The following is a 12,329-nucleotide window of genomic DNA, read 5'->3' as shown; positions in this document are numbered from 1 at the left end:
TAATTGGTAAAATAAATTTTAGGTTATTATTTTGTTTTAAAAGGAGAAAAAGAGGGACGAAAGATACCAGAGGGACAGTCAAACTCTTAAATCGAAAATAAACTGACAACGCCATGGCTAAAAATGAAAGAAGACAAACAGACAAACAATAGAACACATGACACAACATAAAACACTAAAGAATAAGCAACACGAACCCCACCAAAAACTAGGGCTGGGTGATCTCAAGTGCGCCGGAAGGGTAAGCAGATCCTGCTCCACATGTGGCACCCGTCGTGTTGCTTATGTTATAACAAATCCGGTAAATAGTCTAATGTAACAATACTATTAATATTTCAATATCAGAATTCAGTCAGAATTAATTTAGATATACCTACACAGTCAAAATGTATTAAGGTAATAGCTAGATTGCTGATGTAGCATGCGCACTCTCTTGTTATCGTGATGCTAATTAAATATGTAGAATGAAACACAAGACACGAAAATTTTACACTGAATGGATGGATGTGTTATGCTTTTTATATAACAAAAAATATTTTCTAACTTCTAAATAAACAATGTTTTACCTTTGAATTTCATGTTTAGTTTTCTGAGCTTCAATTAAAACATAAATAATTTGATGCTTCCATGATACGGAAAAAATATCAATGGAAAAAAGAGCATATAAGCTATCCCCTTCTCTAAGTTAAATGGTCGTTCTTTTTCTGACCTTGTTCGACTGACATACCATGTAACATACATCATACAAACACTTACTGATCTTTATAAGAGGGTTTGGATGTGGTTAAATGATTAAAGAATAATGCACTTAAAAAATGAAGATTAGAGAAAAAAGGGGTTAATTTTTTGAAGATTAGATAAAAAAAAAAAGGGTAAAAATTAAATGTTTACAGAATAACAGACCCCATCCAGACCCTCTTATAAAGGCGGGAAGCAATTATTAAATGTAGAAAAGTACTATCTATGTCATCTTCGTTCGCCAAGGGTTCCGACCAGTCCTCTTCTCTCGCCAAGGGTTCCGACCAGTCCCCTTCTCTCGCCAAGGGTTGCGACCAGTTCCCTTCTCTCGCCAAGGGTTCCGACCAGTCCCCTTCTCTCGCCAAGGGTTCCGACCAGTCCCCTTCTCTCGCCAAGGGTTCCGACCAGTCCCCTTCTCTCGCCAAGGGTTGCAAGCAGTCCCCTTCTCTCGCCAAGGGTTCCGACCAGTCCCCTTCTCTCGCCAAGGGTTCCGACCAGTCCCCTTCTCTCGCCAAGGGTTCCGACCAGTCCCCTTCTCTCGCCAAGAGTTGCGACCAGTCCCCTTCTCTCGTCCTAGCGAAGATGAATCATTGTTAACCTTAAATCTTTTAAAAGCAACAGTAATGTCCAATTTACAAACAATAATATGACTTTTTTTGTCATGTGTACATCTACCTAAAATATGATAAATGTAAACTATGTTTTTAAAACTATGCCAAGAAGGATAACTCTAAATGGTTTCTTATTCAGTATCTCAAATCACTATCAATAATTGGAAAATAAGGGAAGCACCATCTTACTCTGAAATTTACTGTCATACAAGTGAGAGGTTTAGCTAGCTATAAAACCAGGTTCAATCCACCGTTTTCTACATTTGAAAATGCCTGTACCAAGTCAAGAATATGACAGTTCTTGTCCATTCGTTTTTGATACGTTTTGTTATTTGATTTTGCCATGTGATTATGGACTTTCCGAATTGATTTCCCTCTGAGTTCAGTATTTTTGTGATTTTTTTTAAAGGGTGGGTATGGTTTTTCGCTGAACAAATATTTTAATACTATATAAAATATTTCTTCATATCATCATCAGGGGAAAGAAAGAAAAATCGATAGGTTTTGACAGTTCTTTAAAATAATAAATAAATTTGATAATTGCGTGTTCAAAGAATTTACTCGTTCAGAGAATAAGTACAAGTTGTACACAACATAGCTTAAAACGGTGTCAAAGGAAAAAAACTATACACGGTAGTGAATGGTCATTATTTAAAGTTCTGAAGTTAATAAAGGAACGACCATTAACCTCAAAATGGGGAGGGGATGTTATGGTTTTTTTTTTTCACAAAAAACTATTCTAATTCCCAAATAGTCTGAAAAATATTTTGTTCAAGCAGAGGACCAAAAAAAAAATCTGAATCCAAGTTTTTTCATACTTTATAGTGTTAGATTTTGAACATGTAGCTTGATTAACAGCGTTGAAAAAGTAAATAAATGTGTTCGAGCTTTGACTCAAACAAAAAACCATAACCACTCCGCCCACCGTCTTGACGTTAAATGGTTGCTCCCTATAGAGAATCAGCCCTCGTCGAAAGCTTTGAATAATGTTAAGAAATTGCTACTCGTTCGTCAAACAGTTGCATGATCAATTAAACGTTTCTTTTCAAAACCCTGGATCTGAAGCTGCATTGTGCATCCCAAAATGTCCAACTGTCTGTATATCCTCATTATTTATTTTACACTAAATAAATTATACATTTAAAGGAATTATAGCCATTAACACTGAAATATAAGTACTATACATGTAGAACTAAAGTATTTTTTTACAAATACGTATACAATAAACTGTATGTTACAGTCTAAATGGGAACGAAAAATGATCTATAGGTAAAAATTATGGACTTTTTTTGTCAAAATAAGGTCCTCCTCAAGCTCCTTATTATTGAAAACACCCCGTTAAACACCGATTCCGCGCATGTTTAAATCAAGAAAAATGCTGCACCGTTTAGCCCTTAAAGATTGAACTTCTAAAATAAGACACTATCTCTAATAGAGATTTTCAATCTCGTGCCCTTGAAACACATTTTAAAACTTATCAGTAAAGTTTGATACACTTCAGACAAAGACATAATGGACGTCAAAATAATTTTATTGTGCACTTTATTTGGTAAGTTTTCTTAAAGGCAGAGTACATACAAATCAAAATATAAAATATAAAATTAAATGTACATTGTATTAGTGGACGTCAAAATAATTTTATTGTGCACTTTATTTGGTAAGTTTTCTTAAAGGCAGAGTACATACAAATCAAAATATAAAATATAAAATTAAATGTACATTGTAACATAAATTGGATGTTTTCCTTTGATGTTTTAATTAAATAATTTGCTTAAAAAGTGTGTCAAGGGAAAACCATGGTATAATATATGCAAATTTATGTTGTACCATACTTGCTCAGTGTTTTCATTAAGAACCGGCCGCCGGCCATTTTGACCTGTTCAATTCAATTTCTGGCCGGTTCAGTTGTCCTGAATAAAAAAAAAAAGTCCTATTTTTTTTTATGAGATCTTTTTATATCAAAATCATGACAACGGAGTTCGAGGGAGTTCGAAGATTTGTGTTTATATTTTAAACCGACATGCGGTTGCAACGACGATTTTCATTGGCTGTTATTTCAGACTTCCTGTTTGACACACGTGTTTATCGTTGTTATGATTGAATGAATAGTATGTAGGCCCGAGACCACAATTAATTCCTCTATTAGTTCTTTATAACGTTTTGTCTCATAAAAAAAAATTTAACTGTTCTTTTTGGCAGATCTTTTGTGTGTGTAATGTACAGTACAAGTCCAAAAATATGTCCAAGTTTCAGAAACATTGCATGTTTACAACTTACAAATTTAGCCAATACACATCCATACCCCTATGGACAAGTCAAGAGATGTTCCGAAAACTGTAAATATCACCTTTTTGCACCTGACCTAATCACTCTTTCCATATCAAAATCAGTTAAAATAAAACATCTAAAAAATTATTTCACCTCTCTTCTTTCATTTCCACCTTATAAAAGCTAAGAAATGTTTGAGAAAAGGAAAGAAAAAAATTTAAGAAGAAATACAGTTAAATTAAAGGGAACTATATTCGCAAAAAACTATTCTAATTCCCAAATAGTCTGAAAAATATTTTGTTCAAGCAGAGGACCAAAAAAAAAAATCTGAATCCAAGTTTTTCATACTTTATAGTGTTAGATTTTGAACATGTAGCTTGATTAACAGCGTTGAAAAAGTAAATGAATGTGTTCGAGCTTTGACTCAAACAAAAAACCATAACCACTCCGCCCACCGTCTTGACGTTAAATGGTTGCTCCCTATAGAGAATCAGCCCTCGTCGAAAGCTTTGAATAATGTTAAGAAATTGCTACTCGTTCGTCAAACAGTTGAATAATGCATGATCAATTAAACGTTTCTTTTCAAAACCCTGGATCTGAAGCTGCATTGTGCATCCCAAAATGTCCAACTGTCTGTATATCCTCATTATTTATTTTACACTAAATAAATTATACATTTAAAGGAATTATAGCCATTAAAACTGAAATATAAGTACTATACATGTAGAACTAAAGTATTTTTTTACAAATACGTATACAATAAACTGTATGTTACAGTCTAAATGGGAACGAAAAATGATCTATAGGTAAAAATTATGGACTTTTTTTGTCAAAATAAGGTCCTCCTCAAGCTCCTTATTATTGAAAACACCCCGTTAAACACCGATTCCGCGCATGTTTAAATCAAGAAAAATGCTGCACCGTTTAGCCCTTAAAGATTGAACTTCTAAAATAAGAAACTATCTCTAATAGAGATTTTCAATCTCGTGCCCTTGAAACACATTTTAAAACTTATCAGTAAAGTTTGATACACTTCAGACAAAGACATAATGGACGTCAAAATAATTTTATTGTGCACTTTATTTGGTAAGTTTTCTTAAAGGCAGAGTACATACAAATCAAAATATAAAATATAAAATTAAATGTACATTGTAACATAAATTGGATGTTTTCCTTTGATGTTTTAATTAAATAATTTGCTTAAAAAGTGTGTCAAGGGAAAACCATGGTATAATATATGCAAATTTATGTTGTACCATACTTGCTCAGTGTTTTCATTAAGAACCGGCCGCCGGCCATTTTGACCTGTTCAATTCAATTTCTGGCCGGTTCAGTTGTCCTGAATAAAAAAAAAAAGTCCTATTTTTTTTATGAGATCTTTTTATATCAAAATCATGACAACGGAGTTCGAGGGAGTTCGAAGATTTGTGTTTATATTTTAAACCGACATGCGGTTGCAACGACGATTTTCATTGGCTGTTATTTCAGACTTCCTGTTTGACACACGTGTTTGTCGTTGTTATGATTGAATGAATAGTATGTAGGCCCGAGACCACAATTAATTCCTCTATTAGTTCTTTATAACGTTTTGTCTCATAAAAAAAAATTTAACTGTTCTTTTTGGCAGATCTTTTGTGTGTGTAATGTACAGTACAAGTCCAAAAATATGTCCAAGTTTCAGAAACATTGCATGTTTACAACTTACAAATTTAGCCAATACACATCCATACCCCTATGGACAAGTCAAGAGATGTTCCGAAAACTGTAAATATCACCTTTTTGCACCTGACCTAATCACTCTTTCCATATCAAAATCAGTTAAAATAAAACATCTAAAAAATTATTTCACCTCTCTTCTTTCATTTCCACCTTATAAAAGCTAAGAAATGTTTGAGAAAAGGAAAGAAAAAAATTTAAGAAGAAATACAGTTAAATTAAAGGGAACTATATTCGCAAAAAACTATTCTAATTCCCAAATAGTCTGAAAAATATTTTGTTCAAGCAGAGGACCAAAAAAAAAAATCTGAATCCAAGTTTTTCATACTTTATAGTGTTAGATTTTGAACATGTAGCTTGATTAACAGCGTTGAAAAAGTAAATGAATGTGTTCGAGCTTTGACTCAAACAAAAAACCATAACCACTCCGCCCACCGTCTTGACGTTAAATGGTTGCTCCCTATAGAGAATCAGCCCTCGTCGAAAGCTTTGAATAATGTTAAGAAATTGCTACTCGTTCGTCAAACAGTTGAATAATGCATGATCAATTAAACGTTTCTTTTCAAAACCCTGGATCTGAAGCTGCATTGTGCATCCCAAAATGTCCAACTGTCTGTATATCCTCATTATTTATTTTACACTAAATAAATTATACATTTAAAGGAATTATAGCCATTAAAACTGAAATATAAGTACTATACATGTAGAACTAAAGTATTTTTTTACAAATACGTATACAATAAACTGTATGTTACAGTCTAAATGGGAACGAAAAATGATCTATAGGTAAAAATTATGGACTTTTTTTGTCAAAATAAGGTCCTCCTCAAGCTCCTTATTATTGAAAACACCCCGTTAAACACCGATTCCGCGCATGTTTAAATCAAGAAAAATGCTGCACCGTTTAGCCCTTAAAGATTGAACTTCTAAAATAAGAAACTATCTCTAATAGAGATTTTCAATCTCGTGCCCTTGAAACACATTTTAAAACTTATCAGTAAAGTTTGATACACTTCAGACAAAGACATAATGGACGTCAAAATAATTTTATTGTGCACTTTATTTGGTAAGTTTTCTTAAAGGCAGAGTACATACAAATCAAAATATAAAATATAAAATTAAATGTACATTGTAACATAAATTGGATGTTTTCCTTTGATGTTTTAATTAAATAATTTGCTTAAAAAGTGTGTCAAGGGAAAACCATGGTATAATATATGCAAATTTATGTTGTACCATACTTGCTCAGTGTTTTCATTAAGAACCGGCCGCCGGCCATTTTGACCTGTTCAATTCAATTTCTGGCCGGTTCAGTTGTCCTGAATAAAAAAAAAAAGTCCTATTTTTTTTATGAGATCTTTTTATATCAAAATCATGACAACGGAGTTCGAGGGAGTTCGAAGATTTGTGTTTATATTTTAAACCGACATGCGGTTGCAACGACGATTTTCATTGGCTGTTATTTCAGACTTCCTGTTTGACACACGTGTTTGTCGTTGTTATGATTGAATGAATAGTATGTAGGCCCGAGACCACAATTAATTCCTCTATTAGTTCTTTATAACGTTTTGTCTCATAAAAAAAAATTTAACTGTTCTTTTTGGCAGATCTTTTGTGTGTGTAATGTACAGTACAAGTCCAAAAATATGTCCAAGTTTCAGAAACATTGCATGTTTACAACTTACAAATTTAGCCAATACACATCCATACCCCTATGGACAAGTCAAGAGATGTTCCGAAAACTGTAAATATCACCTTTTTGCACCTGACCTAATCACTCTTTCCATATCAAAATCAGTTAAAATAAAACATCTAAAAAATTATTTCACCTCTCTTCTTTCATTTCCACCTTATAAAAGCTAAGAAATGTTTGAGAAAAGGAAAGAAAAAAATTTAAGAAGAAATACAGTTAAATTAAAGGGAACTATATTCGCAAAAAACTATTCTAATTCCCAAATAGTCTGAAAAATATTTTGTTCAAGCAGAGGACCAAAAAAAAAAATCTGAATCCAAGTTTTTCATACTTTATAGTGTTAGATTTTGAACATGTAGCTTGATTAACAGCGTTGAAAAAGTAAATGAATGTGTTCGAGCTTTGACTCAAACAAAAAACCATAACCACTCCGCCCACCGTCTTGACGTTAAATGGTTGCTCCCTATAGAGAATCAGCCCTCGTCGAAAGCTTTGAATAATGTTAAGAAATTGCTACTCGTTCGTCAAACAGTTGAATAATGCATGATCAATTAAACGTTTCTTTTCAAAACCCTGGATCTGAAGCTGCATTGTGCATCCCAAAATGTCCAACTGTCTGTATATCCTCATTATTTATTTTACACTAAATAAATTATACATTTAAAGGAATTATAGCCATTAAAACTGAAATATAAGTACTATACATGTAGAACTAAAGTATTTTTTTACAAATACGTATACAATAAACTGTATGTTACAGTCTAAATGGGAACGAAAAATGATCTATAGGTAAAAATTATGGACTTTTTTTGTCAAAATAAGGTCCTCCTCAAGCTCCTTATTATTGAAAACACCCCGTTAAACACCGATTCCGCGCATGTTTAAATCAAGAAAAATGCTGCACCGTTTAGCCCTTAAAGATTGAACTTCTAAAATAAGAAACTATCTCTAATAGAGATTTTCAATCTCGTGCCCTTGAAACACATTTTAAAACTTATCAGTAAAGTTTGATACACTTCAGACAAAGACATAATGGACGTCAAAATAATTTTATTGTGCACTTTATTTGGTAAGTTTTCTTAAAGGCAGAGTACATACAAATCAAAATATAAAATATAAAATTAAATGTACATTGTAACATAAATTGGATGTTTTCCTTTGATGTTTTAATTAAATAATTTGCTTAAAAAGTGTGTCAAGGGAAAACCATGGTATAATATATGCAAATTTATGTTGTACCATACTTGCTCAGTGTTTTCATTAAGAACCGGCCGCCGGCCATTTTGACCTGTTCAATTCAATTTCTGGCCGGTTCAGTTGTCCTGAATAAAAAAAAAAAGTCCTATTTTTTTTATGAGATCTTTTTATATCAAAATCATGACAACGGAGTTCGAGGGAGTTCGAAGATTTGTGTTTATATTTTAAACCGACATGCGGTTGCAACGACGATTTTCATTGGCTGTTATTTCAGACTTCCTGTTTGACACACGTGTTTGTCGTTGTTATGATTGAATGAATAGTATGTAGGCCCGAGACCACAATTAATTCCTCTATTAGTTCTTTATAACGTTTTGTCTCATAAAAAAAAATTTAACTGTTCTTTTTGGCAGATCTTTTGTGTGTGTAATGTACAGTACAAGTCCAAAAATATGTCCAAGTTTCAGAAACATTGCATGTTTACAACTTACAAATTTAGCCAATACACATCCATACCCCTATGGACAAGTCAAGAGATGTTCCGAAAACTGTAAATATCACCTTTTTGCACCTGACCTAATCACTCTTTCCATATCAAAATCAGTTAAAATAAAACATCTAAAAAATTATTTCACCTCTCTTCTTTCATTTCCACCTTATAAAAGCTAAGAAATGTTTGAGAAAAGGAAAGAAAAAAATTTAAGAAGAAATACAGTTAAATTAAAGGGAACTATATTCGCAAAAAACTATTCTAATTCCCAAATAGTCTGAAAAATATTTTGTTCAAGCAGAGGACCAAAAAAAAAAATCTGAATCCAAGTTTTTCATACTTTATAGTGTTAGATTTTGAACATGTAGCTTGATTAACAGCGTTGAAAAAGTAAATGAATGTGTTCGAGCTTTGACTCAAACAAAAAACCATAACCACTCCGCCCACCGTCTTGACGTTAAATGGTTGCTCCCTATAGAGAATCAGCCCTCGTCGAAAGCTTTGAATAATGTTAAGAAATTGCTACTCGTTCGTCAAACAGTTGAATAATGCATGATCAATTAAACGTTTCTTTTCAAAACCCTGGATCTGAAGCTGCATTGTGCATCCCAAAATGTCCAACTGTCTGTATATCCTCATTATTTATTTTACACTAAATAAATTATACATTTAAAGGAATTATAGCCATTAAAACTGAAATATAAGTACTATACATGTAGAACTAAAGTATTTTTTTACAAATACGTATACAATAAACTGTATGTTACAGTCTAAATGGGAACGAAAAATGATCTATAGGTAAAAATTATGGACTTTTTTTGTCAAAATAAGGTCCTCCTCAAGCTCCTTATTATTGAAAACACCCCGTTAAACACCGATTCCGCGCATGTTTAAATCAAGAAAAATGCTGCACCGTTTAGCCCTTAAAGATTGAACTTCTAAAATAAGAAACTATCTCTAATAGAGATTTTCAATCTCGTGCCCTTGAAACACATTTTAAAACTTATCAGTAAAGTTTGATACACTTCAGACAAAGACATAATGGACGTCAAAATAATTTTATTGTGCACTTTATTTGGTAAGTTTTCTTAAAGGCAGAGTACATACAAATCAAAATATAAAATATAAAATTAAATGTACATTGTAACATAAATTGGATGTTTTCCTTTGATGTTTTAATTAAATAATTTGCTTAAAAAGTGTGTCAAGGGAAAACCATGGTATAATATATGCAAATTTATGTTGTACCATACTTGCTCAGTGTTTTCATTAAGAACCGGCCGCCGGCCATTTTGACCTGTTCAATTCAATTTCTGGCCGGTTCAGTTGTCCTGAATAAAAAAAAAAAGTCCTATTTTTTTTATGAGATCTTTTTATATCAAAATCATGACAACGGAGTTCGAGGGAGTTCGAAGATTTGTGTTTATATTTTAAACCGACATGCGGTTGCAACGACGATTTTCATTGGCTGTTATTTCAGACTTCCTGTTTGACACACGTGTTTGTCGTTGTTATGATTGAATGAATAGTATGTAGGCCCGAGACCACAATTAATTCCTCTATTAGTTCTTTATAACGTTTTGTCTCATAAAAAAAAATTTAACTGTTCTTTTTGGCAGATCTTTTGTGTGTGTAATGTACAGTACAAGTCCAAAAATATGTCCAAGTTTCAGAAACATTGCATGTTTACAACTTACAAATTTAGCCAATACACATCCATACCCCTATGGACAAGTCAAGAGATGTTCCGAAAACTGTAAATATCACCTTTTTGCACCTGACCTAATCACTCTTTCCATATCAAAATCAGTTAAAATAAAACATCTAAAAAATTATTTCACCTCTCTTCTTTCATTTCCACCTTATAAAAGCTAAGAAATGTTTGAGAAAAGGAAAGAAAAAAATTTAAGAAGAAATACAGTTAAATTAAAGGGAACTATATTCGCAAAAAACTATTCTAATTCCCAAATAGTCTGAAAAATATTTTGTTCAAGCAGAGGACCAAAAAAAAAAATCTGAATCCAAGTTTTTCATACTTTATAGTGTTAGATTTTGAACATGTAGCTTGATTAACAGCGTTGAAAAAGTAAATGAATGTGTTCGAGCTTTGACTCAAACAAAAAACCATAACCACTCCGCCCACCGTCTTGACGTTAAATGGTTGCTCCCTATAGAGAATCAGCCCTCGTCGAAAGCTTTGAATAATGTTAAGAAATTGCTACTCGTTCGTCAAACAGTTGAATAATGCATGATCAATTAAACGTTTCTTTTCAAAACCCTGGATCTGAAGCTGCATTGTGCATCCCAAAATGTCCAACTGTCTGTATATCCTCATTATTTATTTTACACTAAATAAATTATACATTTAAAGGAATTATAGCCATTAAAACTGAAATATAAGTACTATACATGTAGAACTAAAGTATTTTTTTACAAATACGTATACAATAAACTGTATGTTACAGTCTAAATGGGAACGAAAAATGATCTATAGGTAAAAATTATGGACTTTTTTTGTCAAAATAAGGTCCTCCTCAAGCTCCTTATTATTGAAAACACCCCGTTAAACACCGATTCCGCGCATGTTTAAATCAAGAAAAATGCTGCACCGTTTAGCCCTTAAAGATTGAACTTCTAAAATAAGAAACTATCTCTAATAGAGATTTTCAATCTCGTGCCCTTGAAACACATTTTAAAACTTATCAGTAAAGTTTGATACACTTCAGACAAAGACATAATGGACGTCAAAATAATTTTATTGTGCACTTTATTTGGTAAGTTTTCTTAAAGGCAGAGTACATACAAATCAAAATATAAAATATAAAATTAAATGTACATTGTAACATAAATTGGATGTTTTCCTTTGATGTTTTAATTAAATAATTTGCTTAAAAAGTGTGTCAAGGGAAAACCATGGTATAATATATGCAAATTTATGTTGTACCATACTTGCTCAGTGTTTTCATTAAGAACCGGCCGCCGGCCATTTTGACCTGTTCAATTCAATTTCTGGCCGGTTCAGTTGTCCTGAATAAAAAAAAAAAGTCCTATTTTTTTTATGAGATCTTTTTATATCAAAATCATGACAACGGAGTTCGAGGGAGTTCGAAGATTTGTGTTTATATTTTAAACCGACATGCGGTTGCAACGACGATTTTCATTGGCTGTTATTTCAGACTTCCTGTTTGACACACGTGTTTGTCGTTGTTATGATTGAATGAATAGTATGTAGGCCCGAGACCACAATTAATTCCTCTATTAGTTCTTTATAACGTTTTGTCTCATAAAAAAAAATTTAACTGTTCTTTTTGGCAGATCTTTTGTGTGTGTAATGTACAGTACAAGTCCAAAAATATGTCCAAGTTTCAGAAACATTGCATGTTTACAACTTACAAATTTAGCCAATACACATCCATACCCCTATGGACAAGTCAAGAGATGTTCCGAAAACTGTAAATATCACCTTTTTGCACCTGACCTAATCACTCTTTCCATATCAAAATCAGTTAAAATAAAACATCTAAAAAATTATTTCACCTCTCTTCTTTCATTTCCACCTTATAAAAGCTAAGAAATGTTTGAGAAAAGGAAAGAAAAAAATTTAAGAAGAAATACA

The 12,329-nt window shown here is 32.3% G+C and overlaps 1 protein-coding gene across 1 annotated transcript in view; it reads left to right on the top strand.

Moving 5' to 3' along the window:
* The window catches only part of LOC139494042 (zinc finger protein 585A-like), an 84,840-nt gene that overhangs the window by 36,872 nt on the left and 35,639 nt on the right, over positions 1–12,329 (top strand). The window lies entirely within an intron of this gene.

Source organism: Mytilus edulis, chromosome 11 (genome assembly GCF_963676685.1).
Source record: "Mytilus edulis chromosome 11, xbMytEdul2.2, whole genome shotgun sequence".
NCBI classification, from domain to species: domain Eukaryota; kingdom Metazoa; phylum Mollusca; class Bivalvia; order Mytilida; family Mytilidae; genus Mytilus; species Mytilus edulis.
Note: the sequence above shows the minus strand (reverse complement) of the source record. Positions and strands in the feature narration are given on the sequence as shown.